The following is a 15260-nucleotide window of genomic DNA, read 5'->3' as shown; positions in this document are numbered from 1 at the left end:
AGAAACTTTAGTTATGTGAAATGAATATAGTGATATTTACTGTAGAAATTCAGAGTGATAATTTAAAGTATGTAGAAAAACAAAGTCAGTATTTAATGAATATCAGTGTCTTTTTCAGTCCAGAGCATGTTATTTAAGGCTTTGAAGGAGAGGAGAGGGATAATAAATATTATTTGAATAGAATTATACAATAAAATCCAAGGAACCTGGTAATAACCACATGGAAATAGATACAAAGCTTAGAAAATGCTTTTAGGCTTCACATCAGCTCCCAGTCAATTTCTTCACTATTGCAACTATGCCTGCTTGTTTCTAAAAGACAGAGGTTGCACTGAGACCCTCAACCTTTGTATTTGCTAATCTGTACACTGTACGTACTTAGCACAGAATTGACTCAGTGTCTGCATGGGGCAGGGCAAGCCAGCTGTGAGGCTGTAGCTGAGTTTAATTTGGAATCCTGAGTGAGCCCCTTGGAGGGACACCTGAGCCCCCATCACCTGCCCTTGTCAATCATTTTGCCTTTCCCTCCAATTCTATTTCAGATAAGACCCCCAAGGAACAATGGGAAATCATGCCATCCTTAGAGGCTGGGAAAGTTCAGCCTAATCTGAAACCCAAACTGGCCTAACAGCTTCTTGTTTTAAAAATAATTTTTAGGGCTTTGATCATGGGTCTCTCAAGATGCATTTTACTATGGGGTGGCTGCCTATGCACAATGAGCTGACCTTAGAAGGGCCTTATTTTTTAACAGAGTAGATTTAATTTATCCTGCAACCAGGAATGTCCAGAAAAGGAAAAGGCCTAAAGCAACAGAGAAAATGGAGCGTTGACAATGTGCAGAGTCAGCGTTTCTCTGGTTGAGCTCAGGCTGTGACAATCATCTGTCCAGCCCTTTTTTCATGACCCTTCAAGACTCAAGTGAGTGTCATGACTTTTCACAGCACACATGTCAATAACTATCAAAGTCATGGACCAATAAGGGAACGTGGCCAGGGAGGCAAGTGACATTGGGTGCAAAGTGGTCCATTTTGCTCAATGACATCCTTTCCCAGAATCCCTGAAGGCCACGCTTTTTGCTTTTTCTCCATTTTTCCTATACTTCATGTATTTTCTTCTCTTACTTGTTCATTTTTCCTACATATCACCTGATTTTACATAAAAACAAAAAGCCACCATTTATTCAACACTCTCAATTTGCCAGGCACTTTGTATGTGCTTTAGGTAGATCATATTTTCCTTACACATCAGCCCTCTGAACTGGGCGTCATTATTCCCATTTTGCACATGTGGTAACCGAGACCAAGAGAGGTAAATGATTTGGCCAGCTATACAGTAAGGTAGTGGAATAAAAATTTCACACCCTTATCTGACTCCAGAAACTGTATATTCCTAATCAGTACTCTCTCTGTTGCTCATCACTCCTGAGGTATTTGTCTTTGAACTTTCACAAGTTAAAAATGGCATTATTGGGCTTCCCTGGTGGCGCAGTGGTTGAGAGTCCGCCTGCTGATGCAGGGGACGTGGGTTCGTGCCCCGGTCCGGGAAGATCCCACATGCCGCGGAGCGGCTGGGCCCGTGAGACATGGCCGCTGAGCCTGCGCATCCAGAGACTGTGCTCCGCAACAGGAGAGGCCACAACAGTGAGAGGCCGCGTACCGCAAAAAAAACAAAACAAAAAAAACAAAAAAACCCTGGCATTATCGAATGCCCGTACCAGGGAATATACTGTCTACATTTTAATTTTTCTTAGGAATTTTGTAATGTGAGATGGATAGAGGAAAGTGTCAAACTCAAGTTTCCTGAAAAAATGTTATCTTCTTATTTTCTATAAAACAAATTTTATTTAAAGGCATCGAATCCAGAGTCAATAGAATATTAAGTCTTTAGATCTTCAACACGCAGGGGGGACATATTGAGCCCAGGAATTGCTCTGTAAGCCCATCTCCCATTGAGTTGCTTGGTGAAGCAGAAACCCTCCTACTACCCAACGTGCGCCAAAAGTTCAGTCTTGAGAAATAGTATTCAGAAAGAATTTCCTGACAGATGTGTGATCCCTCATTTTATCTCTGGATGTGTCAGGGCACAGGAGAGTTGAATAATGTTGAGCCCCTCTAGAATTATTTTTCCTAATTTTATGACCTCAGTCTGATTGGCAAACTCTGTCTACAGGGCCACCAAGTGTGACATGGTACAACTCTGGGGGGCACCTGCCATAGACAATGACGTGAGCAGTGTCTTCTGGAGTTGTTCAACAGGTGGCCCTGTCTATCACAGAGCTCCATGAATGTCACCAAAAATTTACTAGAAAGATGTTATAAGCCTGTTGCTTACTCCTTCAACTCTGTAGCTATGCTAAATGAATTAAAACATAAAACAAACAAAAAAACCCTGAGGCTTCAATGCCTGGAGCAACATGCTTTCCCTGATTAACTGGCATACTTCCAATTCAAAATGAAACCTTTCTATGATATTTTTGTATAGTTCTCCAGAAGTTCAGAGTAAGATCTAGGCCCACCCTTAATAATTTCAAGACTTTATGGCATGCATTTATATTACTGTTATATATTATATATTACTGTTATTCTTTGCCATTAATTTTTTATCCTAATAACTTTGCCTCCATCTTTTAAAAAAAGTTACAGGATTGCATAGTTTTAGCCTGTTCAAATCCTTTAGGAATAAGACAAAAATAAAATAATTCATATATATATATATATGGTGCTCAATTTTTTTTAACTTAAAAGCCATCTAGGGGCCTCCCTGGTGGCGCAAGTGGTTGAGAGTCCGCCTGCCGATGCAGGGGATATGGGTTCGTGCCCCGGTCTGGGAGGATCCCATATGCCGCGGAGCGGCTGGGCCCGTCAGCCATGGCCGCTGAGCCTGCGCATCCGGAGCCTGCGCGTCCGGAGCCTGTGCTCCGCAATGGGGGAGGCCACAACAGTGAGAGGCCCGCATACCGCAAAAAAAAAAAAAAAAAGCCATCTATGCTAAGAGTGTAGGTCCAAAAAATTCTCATCACAAGAAAACAACTTGTAACTATGTGTGGTGATGGATGTTAACTATTAACTAGACTTACTGTCATGATCGTTTTCACAATATATATGTGTATCAAATCATTATGTTGTACACCTGAAACTAATATGTTATATATCAATTATGTCTCAATACAAAGTAGAGTTTTAAAAAATTGAAGCAGTATATATTGTTTTTATCTTATCACAGAAGCAATATATGATCATCATGAAGGTATTAGATAATGCAGATTATCTTAAGAACATCAAAAGAGAAAACAGATGATCAAAGATAATCAGAAAGAAAATAAAAAGTACCAATAGCCCCAAACTCAGGTAAATACTATTTTGTAGCCCATTTTTTAAAGGTATCGATGTAGGGAGCACATTTTCCATATTCTTTGGATGTGTACACCTGTTGATGATTTCTGATGTGTCTATTTTATTCCATTGCATATATACATCAAAATGTAATTAACAGTCCACTAATTTGGGGCCTTTAGAACATTTCATAACTTTCACTGTTATACACAGTATTATGATGAAGATCCTTGTAGACCAATCTCTAAAAATAGTAAGGAAACAACTGAGGTTGTCTTTAAAGTATTAATTTTTAAAGTATTCAGAGTTCTGATGTAACCAAGGTCAACTCAACCAACATAGCATGTCTCTCTCCTACATCCTTAATCTCTAATTGTACTCGACCAGGGTTTTCCAGACTTCCTTATACTTGAAGACAGAAGATATTGGCAGTCTCAATGCTTCTAAGTTAATTTTTTAATCATAGAGTTTCTTACATATTTAAAACTATAAAATCAGGAAGGACTCCACATGGCATAGCTAACAATAGGTTACAGCCATAGTCTGTGAAAAGTGGTGTCTATCTCTTCAGTTTCGAGAGTAAATAAATGCTTTGCTGACTTTGGTGAGGCTTGAAAGGTAGAAGCCTGTCCAGGACGGTGATGAGTTCTCCTACAGAGTCTACTAGTCCTTGTAGCCTTCTTTTCTTTTGTTTTAAAAAAAAATTATCATTAATAAAACACTTTTAATTGTCTCCTAGCTTTGCTTCTGTTGAGATTACCTGGGGGTCAGAGCCCCCAGATTCTCCTGCGAGCTGAGTGTTAGTCTTCCAAAATGCTCACCCAAAGATGCTATCCCTTTCTCAACCTAACAACTAAAATCAACGTCAAAAGTTCAAAGCAGGGCTTCCCTGGTGGCACAGTGGTTGAGAGTCCGCCTGCCGATGCAGGGGAAACGGGTTCGTGCCCCGGTCTGGGAGGATCCCACATGCCGCGGAGCGGCTGGGCCCGTGAGCCGTGGCCGCTGGGCCTGTGTGTCCGGGGCCTGTGCTCCGCAACGGGAGAGGCCACAACAGTGAGAGGCCCACATACCGCAAAAAAAAAAAAAAAGTTCAAAGCAAATGTCTGATTTTGAAGAGGCTGTTGGTACTGTTAAATCCCAACAAAAAGGAGGTTGGTGCTAAGCCCTTGGGGGAATGTTCCAAGAGTGACTACTGTCACGGTGAGTAACGGTTTTGTTGGTGCTGGTTTGTGGGGCAGTTACTGGGACTTAATCTTTTTCATGGGTAAGGATGACGACTCAAGTTCACATCTGTTGTACTATAGTTCAAGCAGAAATCAACCGAAGTTTTCTACCAGGAAAAAAAATATTGGCCTGCCCCTCTTCTTCACCTACCCTGCACCCACTGAAGCCTGGTTGGCGGGGAGCACCCTCCCACCATGAAAGGGGAGCTTCCTCTGCGGGGTCTGCCTTGTATATTGTCTCCATCTGCCGCTGAGAAACCTCTTCTTGAAGTCAAGTGATAAAGTTGCACTTCTGTTTCCAATGGCATTCGTCCAGCCGGGATTGAGACTGGCAGCTCTGTGAGAGCGCTTGCCTCTCCACTGGGTCGCCAAGTACAGTAGGGCAGCTGGAAAGCGTTTTCTCACTGTGGTGCCCCCAGACTGCGGTTAGGCTCACATTCCTGTGAATGTGACTAAAAAATGTTTGCGTTTTAGCCACAATCACGAACAAATTATGCTCAGCTCTTCAACGCACAGACCAAGAGAGAGCCTGACCCCATTATCAAAATTCCAACCCAGATGGCGAGGAGTCCCTGCCTAATGAGAGCCTCTCATTCGTTTCAAACAAACTTCTTGTCAATCATGCCACATCGCATAAGGGGGCTCCTTGCAAAGGCATCAGAGTCGGAGGATTCTGAGGCCTTCGAGAGCAAAGCAATACCTTCCTCCTAAAATTAGTTACTCAGCTTTCCAGACTCTAAAGAACATTTTCCTCCTTTTCTCCTCTTCTTCCTCATCCTTCCCCTCCCAAGAAGAAAAGACTCTCCTCTCAGTGAGAAGACTGTATCAGACTTCAATCTCAAAATGGAACAGCCAGAAAGTCTGAGCTACATCCGTGGCACTCTATGGGGGTGGGCGGAGGGGGGAACGAACTCAGAGGGGAAGGAGAATATGAAAAAGCTTTATCAAAACGGGCAGTGCTTTGGAGTACAAAACAAAATTACCAGAAACTGTAATCCCAGGATCCTGTCCTCACTTTGGTTGTGGTAAAGATTCAGAAGGAGAACCACGCCACTGTCTGGAACTTGACAAAAGTACAGAGAGCGTCCCTTGTATTTTCATCTTTCTAGAAGCGATATGGAACTCTGCGCTTGGCCCCAAAGGCCTTGGCCACATAGACCTGTCTGGACTCTGTGTTTGCTCCTCCCAGACTCGGTTACTTCTTTCCGCTCGAAGCCTGTCCCCTCCCTCTTTGCTTTGTCTCCCGCTCTGTACACGAAGCACACTTCTCTGGCTACGAAGGGTCACCCCTGCTGTTCTCTCAGGCCTCCCTTGCAGGCCAGGCGGCCATGCTCGGTGGTAGTGGATTCCCTCCCCGGCAGCCACAGCTATGCGTCCCATGAAAGGACCAGGCTGCTCGCTGTGCACGAAGCGGAAGAAAACCAGTGTTAGAAAACCGTTCTCATTGCCCATATGGGAGATGTGCAAAGAAGGGAGAGAGTAACGTGGAGAGAGGGGCAGGTCCCGAGCAGAAGGCCGAGACCACAAGGCCCAGAGAAGAGGAGGTGCCCGATCAGCAAGTTCTGGAAATTGTTGCTCCTCTTACAGCTGCTGGGGATTCAAAGAGATTTTAGAGTCAAACAAAAAGTCCGATGCTGGGAAGACTGAACTCCATTTTCTGTGTGAGCTCTGAGCAAAGAGAAAGATAAACAGAACCTTTCACTGACAGGCATATTTCAGAGTTCAAGTGTGACATGATGGGTCCAAAATAGATTCCACATGATTGGAGCAGGTCCAGGATCCCAGTCGCTGAATAGCAATCAGTGTTGGAAGCTAAGAGCCGGCCTCCACTATCATCACATAAAACATGGAAGAAATAGCAAATCCTACACAGCTGTTAGTGAATAAGGACAATCCATACGTGGAGCTTTATGCTATAGGCACATTTTCTTAAATTACTCAGCTTAGTTGAAATTGAGGGTCTCTTTGACTTTCTACGTCTTTAATGAACACCCAGAACCTTGCAACAACTTTCTTTTCATGAATTTTCCTTTCAAAGAAGGAGAGTTATGTTCTTTGCAATACTCAGTTCGTGCAGAACTAACGACCCAAGGGTTTCATGCTGGTTTATTTTCATGGAAAGCGTCTAATAATTTGAAACCGCTTAGGGTCACAAGCATCTCAGAAGATGCAGCCAAAAAGTCCAGGAGCTGACAACTTCATCTTCAGGGATGTTGATAGGTCGGGGCTCAGAAGGCGGGAGTGGCTTCTCTTTCAGGACCACGGTTGGCTATTCTATTGGGGTGTAAGTGACCCTTTCTGACAATCAGCATGAAGACAGGAGGAAAGGAGAAATTGAAGAAGGGAGGGAAGCATGGAGTGAAGAAAAGAAGGGGCCACAGGAGAAAGAACAGGGGGCTTTCAGGGAGATGGAGTCCGTGGGAGCCACACATTTCCTCTTCCATTTACAGAATATTCTCCTTTAAAGCAGTCACCAGAAAGCCTGCATGATCAGGTCTTCCCCATTTGGTTCATGTTTCACACACTTAAGAAAGCTTTAAGACGTTTATCATTTGAGAGGGTCAGCTATGGGTCACCCTCCAGCCCAAAATGGACTCTAAGGGGCTCCTGTTCTAGATGCGTCTTTGTGAGAGGCCATCAGTGCAGGAGTGCTCCCTCCTGCCGTTTTCTGGGAGCCAAACTATTATGAAAGTAAGCAAAGTGCGAAAACATGGAGAGCCTAACACTTACAGAGCAACGGCTGGGACAGCGTGTGTTACAACTGCACTCAAACTGCCAGGAAGTCTGCGTCCTGCCTCAGACCAAAATGACAGATGAGACAAGTAGATTTTTGCCTCTGGGTTGATAGTTTCTTCATTGTTTAGACGTCCCCATATGTATTTGAAATTCTTTGGCACACCATGGACTGTCTGTATTTCCAGATATTCCTCTTTGATTATATTAACAGGAATTGTTTTTCAGTAATTAAGGAATAGATCAAACCACAGATCAGCAGTTCAGAATTCCTACAGTTATCAGTCCAAAGGGGTGGAAAATACATGGGAAAAAATGACACACTTCTTTCTCTCCTCATTTTATGGTATCACTAATGCAAATCTTCACAACACACAGAAATGGTACTTCCAAAAAGATTCTGGTCACTTTGAAGCTTTGCTTTCTTTTCTCTATATTTTGCAGTGGACGCAGGCACTGTGGTCTATTTGTTTAAATGCAGGCCTGTGATGGCCTGCTGGAGTTTAATTACTAAAGTTACAAACAAATAAAGCTTTAGTGGATTGCATAGCATTAATTCATGGTTTTCACAAAGAGCACGAAGTTACATAATCAAAGAGCTTAGAGCTTAAAGTGATATTTAAGGATCATGCCTTCATAGAAATAGGTATTATTTATATTTGATAAAACACCTGAACTTCAAAAAGGGAAACTGTCATGCCCAGTTTCACCAGTTAGTTAAAAGTATTCTGGGGATTAGAACTCTTCTGCTCCTAGTATAATTCTTTGTGTAGGATGATAATCCAACCAGCCTTAAATCTATAGAGATAAAAAATAGACTAGTGGTTTCCAGGGACCAGGGGAAGGGGAATGGGGAGTGACTGATTAAATGGTACATGGTTTCCTTTTGGGGTAATGAGGTTCTGGAATGAGGTAGTGGTGATAGCTGTATAATATCATAAATGTACTAAATGCCACTGAATTCTGAACTTTAAAATAGTTAAAATGGTGAATTTTTTTAAAGTAATTTATTTATTTATTTATTCTTGGCTGTGTTGGGTCTTCGTTGCTTTCTCTAGTTGAGGTGAGCGGGGGCTACTCTTCATTGCGGTGTGCAGGCTTCTCATTGCGGTGGCTTCTCTTGTTGTGGAGCACGGGCTCTAGGCGCACTGGCTTCAGTAGTTGTAGCACGTGGGCTCATTAGTTGTGGCTCGTGGGCTCTAGAGCGCAGGGTCGGTAGTTGTGACGCATGGGCTTAGTTGCTCCGCGGCATGTGGGATCTTCCTGGACCAGGGCTCGAACCCATGTTCCCTGCATTGGCAGGCAGATTCTTAACCACTTGCCACAGGGGAAGTCCAAAAATGGTGAATTTTATGTTGTGTGAATTTTACCCCCCACCAAAAGAAATTAATAACAACATATTGTCTTTGACGACAAGAAATAAAGAATAAGGTTTTGCTAGTAACTGTTCACCTTTCTATCTCCTCTACATCCTGTAAAGCTCTTTGAGGTCAGGGGATGTGTCTTACAACTGTTTAGTCCTCCAGTACCCAGCAAATGCCTAATAATTATATTGAAATCTCCTCCCTCCCCCCCCCCAAAAATCCAACCAGCCTTTGAATCATCTCAAATAGCAAAAGCTTTTTTATCGATTGAGTTTCTAACCTTACCTCAATTTTTTAGCTAACCTGCCTTACTCCACTGTTGAGCCAGGTAAGATTATTTGAATCCTAAATGGAGCCAGTTAACCTCCCAGAGGCCAAAGATGTGCCCTGGTGGTTCCTAGCATGTGCTCAGAGTAGATCCTCATTAAATATTTGTCCACAGGGTGAGGAATGAATCTCCTGGAATTTCCCAGGAGTTGGGAAGGGATATTCCTGCACAGGAACAGAAATTTCAACCTGTCTATACTGCTAGTAACACATCATTTTCACTACTATTTGAAGACACTAGCACTTTTAATTCATCAAGACCAGATTCAAGGGCAGCCCCCAGACATCACAACAACCCCAGGAAGCTTAACACTTACTCCTCAACCAGAGAAACAGGGTGGCCAAAGCTTAGCCCTATATAGTAATAACTTCTCAGAAAGAAGGACAAGAAATGAATCTGTTGTTTTAATATACACCTACCTCTTGCTATTGGCCTTAATCTTCTCGTGAAAGCTGTCTCTAAATGGAAAACTACTAACTGAAAACATTTACTAATTTCAGTGGAAAAAGATGTGATAAATTTCATTCCAATTTCTCAGAAGAATATATTCTTGAAGAATGAGAGGAAGTTTATGTAAGTAATAACAATTTAGAAGTTGTATACAAAATATAATGAAGTATATTATATTAATTTTTCTTTCTCCCACTTTTTTCAATTTTTTGAACTGTTAGGAGTTATGATTATGTTTAACTCAACTGCTTAAAAATCAAAGAAATGTTATAGCAAAGATTGCTTTTAGGGCAAAGTGAAATCTAAATATAAGAGCTTCATAACACATGCAAACAATGCACACACATAACAGTCTTAGAGGATACTAACCCTTCATCCCTATATACGCAGTGGTGTACTGGTAAATGTTTAAAAATTGGCTCTACAGAAACAAATATATACATAAATAAATTTACTACAAATTTTACTGATATAAAGACTGTGTAGCAAATAATTTACACATAAAAATTATAGACCACTCTATTGTAATTTCCACAGAGCTAATTGATTCTCAAAGAATGTTTTCACTGAATTTTGCCTAACTCCTGAATATGTACCTACCCTATGGTTGCAAATGACAAATAAGTGTAGAACCAACATGAGTATTGGCTGATATTTCTCTTATGTTTATATTAACAAGTGAGACAAAAGTGAAACAATGAAGAAACATATGAAAACTTTCCATGATTGTCAATTACAAACTCCCTTACTAAACTGAATAATAGACTTTGAATACCAGAGGAAGATTTCCTCAATTATTCTGTGCTTTCCAGCTATAATAGTAATTATGTATAGTATAATGTTTCACTTTATGGCTATAATAGGTATAAAAAAACTTAAGAGCATAGGTAATTTTAAAATGTAATAAAATAATTAGGAAGTGATAACTTTTGGTATTCATTATCTTGTTTTTGGTATGATTTGTTAAATTGTAAGTTAATACAATTTAATTTCTAATAATGGCTATATTTAACAACTAGGTAGCAAAACTAAAAATTAAAAAAATCAGTGCTTGAGAGCTGTTCTGAGCTGATGGTCACATCATCGTGTGTATGGAAAGCAAAATGTCTTAGATTCATCTGAGCATGGCACACAATTTACATTTTCCTTAGGATAGTCTGACTAGAAACTGTCAGAATCTAGTCATTGGCTTTTCTCTTCATATAAACATAATGTTATCGCAATGTTATAGCACACTTATTATGTTTTTGGTTGGGGGAAAAGCCATTAAAGCAACAACAATATGTGTTTGCAAAACAGTATAACTTTTCAAAAGCTGATGGTCATTAACAGTCACTTTTTGAGGTAACTCGGCATGATGAGCAACAGTTAAACCCATGTTGATATCAGATGATGCCATAAAATTAAACAAAGAGGAATTTTCACCTTTTTAATTCATTTTCTTACTTCTTGGACCATCTCTGCCTCTTAGGAACCAATTGTGAATGGGGTAAAAGCAGGGAGATGGTCATATCACAAGATCTTATACAAAGCAGTCCCAAATGTCCACCAAACCCCTGAGAGTATTACTACTGCATTTTCATGTGGTCTACCTAGCTGAACAGTTGCAATTCAAACTTTCTGGCTCCTAAAGTTTCTCCTTACGCTGAACTCATAACTGTTACCTTCACATCTGAGGCCACAGAGTAAAGAAGCTGTGTGAACAGGGCACTGGAAATGTTGGTCATCAAACTGATAGTGGGAACAAGTCCTTTAACAAAAGGATGGGAACCACGTTCATCTGCATGGTCTTACTTTTCTCAATAATGATAGTATGATTAAATTCAAAGGAAAATAAGTATAGACAGTAAAACTCTTTTAGGGAATTCCACCGTTTCTCTCAGTGACGCTTTTTATAGTTTTCTTGTTTTTGTTTGTTTTGTTTTGATTTTCAGTTGGAATAAAGCAATGAAAAAGAAAAACATACATCTTCCTTCTCAATGCATATTATACCAAATTGGTTTTATATGATATAAAACTATTATAAATATAAGAAAAAATTGACAATAATGAAAATAAAAACAAAAATAAACAAATGGAACCTAATTAAACTTAAAAGATTTTACAAAGCAAAGGAAACCATAAACAAAATGAAAAGACAACCCACAGAATGGGAGAAAATATTTGCAAATGAAGCAACTGACAAGGGATTAAACTCCAAAACATACAAACAGCTCATGCAGCTCTATATCAAAAAAACAAACAACCCAATCAAAAAATGGGCAGAAGATCTAAATAGACATTTCTCTAAAGACATACAAATGGCCAAAACGCACATGGAAAGATGTTCAATGTCACTAATTATTAGAGAAATGCAAATCAAAACCACAATGAGGTATCACCTCACACCAGTCAGAATAGTCATCATCAAAAAGTCTACAAACAGGGCTTCCCTGGTGGCGCAGTGGTTGAGAGTCCGCCTGCCGATGCAGGGGACACAGGTTCGTGCCCCGGTCTGGGAAAATCCCACATGCCGCGGAGCGGCTGGGCCCGTGAGCCATGGCCATTGGGCCTGTGCGTCCGGAGCCTGTGCTCCGCAACGGGAGAGGCCACAACAGTGAGAGGCCCATATACCGCAAAAAAAAAAAGTCTACAAACAGTAAATGCTGGAGAGGGTGAGGAGAAAAGGAAACCCTCTTTCACTGTTGGTGGGAATGTAAATTGCTACAACTATTATGGAAAACAGTATGGAGGTTCCTTAAAAAACTAAATATAGAACTACCATATGATACAACAATCTCACTCCTAAGCATATATCCAGAGAAAACCATAATTTGAAAAGATAACATGCACCCCAATGTTCACTGCAGCACTATTTACCATAGCCAAGACATGGAAGCAATCTAAATGTCCACTGACAGAGGAATGTATCTAGAACATGTGGTGTGTATACACACACACACACACACACACACACACACACACACACACGCACAATGGAATATTACTCAGCCATAAAAAATAATGAAATAATGCCATTTGCAGCAACACGAATGGCCCCAGAGATTGTCATACTGAGTGAAGTAAGTCAGACAAAGAAGGACAAACATCATATATCACTTATATGTGGAATGTAAAAAAATGGCACAAATGAACTTACTTACAAAACAGAAATAGAGTCACAGATGTAGAAAACAAACTTATAGTTACCAGGGGGGAAAGGGGAGGGGAGGGATAAATTGGGAGACTGGGATTGACATATATACACTACTATATATAAAACAGATAACTAATAAGGACCTACTGTATAGCACAGGGAACTCTACTCAATACTCTGTAATGACTTATATGGGAAAAGAATATATATATTTATCTGTATAACTGATTCACTTTGCTGTACACCTGAAAATAACACAACATTGTAAATCAACTATACTCCAATAAAAATTTTTTAAAAGCAGAAGAAATTGACAATAAATTGTTGTGAAGTATTTTATGGCAATTTTTAAATCTTTTGATTGATCAAATAAAAGCAAACAATGTAGCTGGAGAGAAGTTGGATAATATAATTAACAAGATTTAAGTATATGAAATATAGCATATTACAAGCCTAGATCATATATATACTTTTTTTTTTTTTTTTTGCAGTACGCGGGCCTCTCACTATTGTGGCCTCTACCGTTGCGGAGCACAGGCTCCAGAAGCACAGGCTCAGCAGCCATGGCTCACGGGCCTAGTCACTCCGCGGCACGTGGGATCTTCCTGGACCGGGGCACAAACCCATGTCCCCTGCATCGGCAGGCGGACTCTCAACAACTGCGCCACCAGGGAAGCCCTAGATCATATATTTTTAAGTATTCAGTTTCAAAAATTAAAGTTATTAGGTCACAAAGAAAGCATCAATATATATCAAAGGAATAAATATTACATCTTCTAAACCTAACAAATCTAAACAGTGAACACCAACATGTTAACCAACCCCAAACCCCATTATCACCCTCTTCCATCCCCCTCTCCCACTCCACCCACCTCTTCCCATGCACAATTCCAACAACTGGGACATTATAAAAGATTTCTAAATACTATTAGAGGGAAGTAAAATTAAAATTTCAGATAATAAAAAAGAATAAAACTGAAAATATTATTTATCAAAACAAACAAAATTAGCCAAACTGTGTTCAACAGTCAACTCAGAGCTATGTTTTTCAATTTTTAAAAAGCAAAATAACCAAGTTAAATTAAGATATCAATCCAGGAGCTTAAAAAATACCAAAAAAAAAAAAAAACCCTAAGAAAAAGGAAATGTAAAAGTAGAAACAAAGTAGAAAATAGAAAAATAGTAGAATAGGTAGATCCGATTTTTTTTAAGTAATAGCAAATCTAATCAAGGAAAAAGGAGAAAAGATAAATTTACAAAGTGAGAAGGAAGAAAATAAAAGAAGACTCAGATGTTTACAGCTATTGAAAATCATGATGAAATGGTCAATTATACGGGAAAGTGGATTTACTCAAACTAAGTCCAAATAAATATAGTGTGAACAGAACAAGTGCATGGAAGAAAATGAAAATATTCTGAAGAATTACCTCTAAAATATTTCCAAACCAGATGTGTCTTCCAATGAGACGTTTCACATTTTCCAGAAAGGGGTAATTTCCATACTGAATAAACTCTACCTCAGCTCATAGAAATAGATCGGAAGTTTTAAAATTAATTTTGAAAAGCTAGTATTATCTAGAAAATAGAATCTTAGGAGAAAGAACAAAAATACAACAGAAACAATCTCCATTATGAATGTAGAAAGGAAATCCTAGATCAATAAGATAAGCAAATTGAGAGCAATGATAAAGTAAAAAAATAACTTATTGTGATTATAGACAACAACAGCAATGAAGGGATAGTTTCTTAATGAGAAATGTATTAATAGAAATGTCAAATAAATAGATAAGAGGAAAAATAATGATCTCAAAAGATAAGCAGGGCTTCCCTGGTGGCACAGTGGTTGAGAGTCCACCTGCCGATGCAGGAGACACGGGTTCGTGCCCCGGTCCGGGAAGATCCCACGTGCCACGGAGCGGCTGGGCCCGTGAGCCATGGCTGCTGAGCCTGTGCATCCGGAGCCTGTGCTCCGCAATGGGAGAGGCCACAACAGTGAGAGGCCCGTGTACCGCAAAAAAAAAAAAAAAAAAAAAAAAAGATAAGCAATAGGCAACTGATAAAACTCAACATCAATTTTGGATTAACAACAGTAACAACAATTTTTTAAAATTCCTAGTATAAAAATACGATACTAGTCTAACATGGTTTGGATTACCCATCTCAAACAAAAGTGGGTCTTGTTATTGCTTAAGCTAATACTGCTGTGGGTCTCAAAGTTTGGTTCCCATAACAGTAGCATCACCATCACCTGGGAACTTGTTAGAAATGCAGCTTCTCAGATCCCACACCAGTCTCACTGAAGCAGAAACTCTGGGGTGGGGGGCGGGTGCTTTTCAATCTGTGTTTTGAAAAGCTTTTCAAGACAGTGGTGTGCTGTAACTGGTACATACTGGCTCCTGAGAGAAGTCAATTGTTAACATTTTAGGAATTTTGTGAGGCAGTTATTAAATACAGCCATTACTAAAAATTAAATATGTAAAATTACAATTATAGTATATTAAAATCAAAGATAATAAATACTCAAAATGTATTACTTCCTAAATATTTTGCTACATGTTAATATTATCTATGTTTCCAAGGCTTTTGCAGCTAGTGTATCAGCATGGTGAAAATAGTACTATATAATGGTGTGCTATATATATATACACAGCATATCTGTTCCCAACTCCATCTTTGGTAGCTTGAAATTGATTA

This window comes from Mesoplodon densirostris, chromosome 6, assembly GCF_025265405.1.
Source record: "Mesoplodon densirostris isolate mMesDen1 chromosome 6, mMesDen1 primary haplotype, whole genome shotgun sequence".
NCBI lineage: Eukaryota > Metazoa > Chordata > Mammalia > Artiodactyla > Ziphiidae > Mesoplodon > Mesoplodon densirostris.
This window is presented reverse-complemented; position numbering follows the sequence as displayed.